Genomic DNA, 1,094 nt, shown 5'->3' on the forward strand with positions numbered 1-1,094 from the left:
GGGGAGGTACCTGCAACCAAGGTACATGCCCTTGACTGGAATCGAACCCGGGACCCTTGAGTCCGCAGGCCGACGCTTCATCCACTGAGCCAAACCGGTTAGGGTGAAAGTTAGTTTTTAAAAGATTTTTAGCTACGCTAACTCTCGGTTTCTTCACCTGAAAACAGTGAGAATAGGTAATAAGTACCCCCATAAGTCCTTGGTTTGAATTAAATGATACCGAGTAAGAAAGCCCAGTACAGAGCTTCATGCTTAGGAAATACTCCATGTTAGTTCATTTCTTTCTCCCTTTCTTTCTTTTTTCTTTCTTCATTCAAGAATCACCAGTCAATCAATATTTATTTTAGCAATTATGTATGAGACAAAGCGTCCCTGGCTGCTACAGGAGTCTAGCAGACAGGTATAGTTAAGAAACAACTTTATTTTGAGAAGGGGGAACGACAACACAGCACTTAACAGCTATGTTGTAGTCTGAATCCTGCTTTCTCCCTTTCTTTCTTTCTTCTTTTCCTTCCTTCCTTCCTTCCTTCCTTCCTTCCTTCCTTCCTTCCTTCCTTCCTTCCTTCCTCTTCCTTCCTTCTTTCCTTCCTACTTTTCTTCCTTCCTCCCTCCCTCCCACCCTTCCTCCCTCCCTCCCTTCCTTCCTTCCTCCATCCCTCCCTCTCTTTGTTCCTTCCTTATAGAGGCAAATGTTAAAGTCAGTTAAACATTAGGGAGTCTATAAAAGCCATAACTATACACCCAGGACTTGTCAAGATAGTCTCACTTCCAAATACTTCATTCCATTGCCAGACTATGTATACAGGTTTTGATTTCAGATTCATGATTTTCATCATGCTTATGTTCCTTTGGTTATCTTTTCATGAAATCTAATAGTGTGGGCACTTAACCAAGTGCCACCCAATCTTCTGAAATGAGAAAAATAGCTCTGAGAGTCTGAATATGGCTGTTTGCAACTTCATTGATAGCCAAAGCCTCATACAGTTAACTGGGATGTTACTTGCCTTCCTTAATGGTTAGACAGCCTTAGTTAATTGGAGTGGTAAAAAGTATTTCTCAATAAATATGTATTTTTCAACCCCAGTGATTTTAAG

General features: G+C 41.0%; 1 non-coding gene across 1 annotated transcript; it reads right to left on the reverse strand.

Annotated features, from left to right (window-relative positions):
• Positions 1-352: 352 nt before the first annotated feature.
• Positions 353-484, reverse strand: LOC118661615. Its single transcript, XR_004969403.1, has one exon. It is a non-coding gene; the product is annotated as a small nucleolar RNA SNORA63 (small nucleolar RNA).
• Between the last annotated feature and the right edge of the window lie 610 nt (positions 485-1,094).

The sequence above is a fragment of the Myotis myotis genome, unplaced genomic scaffold (assembly GCF_014108235.1).
Source record: "Myotis myotis isolate mMyoMyo1 unplaced genomic scaffold, mMyoMyo1.p scaffold_m19_p_1, whole genome shotgun sequence".
Classification (NCBI taxonomy): Eukaryota; Metazoa; Chordata; class Mammalia; order Chiroptera; family Vespertilionidae; genus Myotis; species Myotis myotis.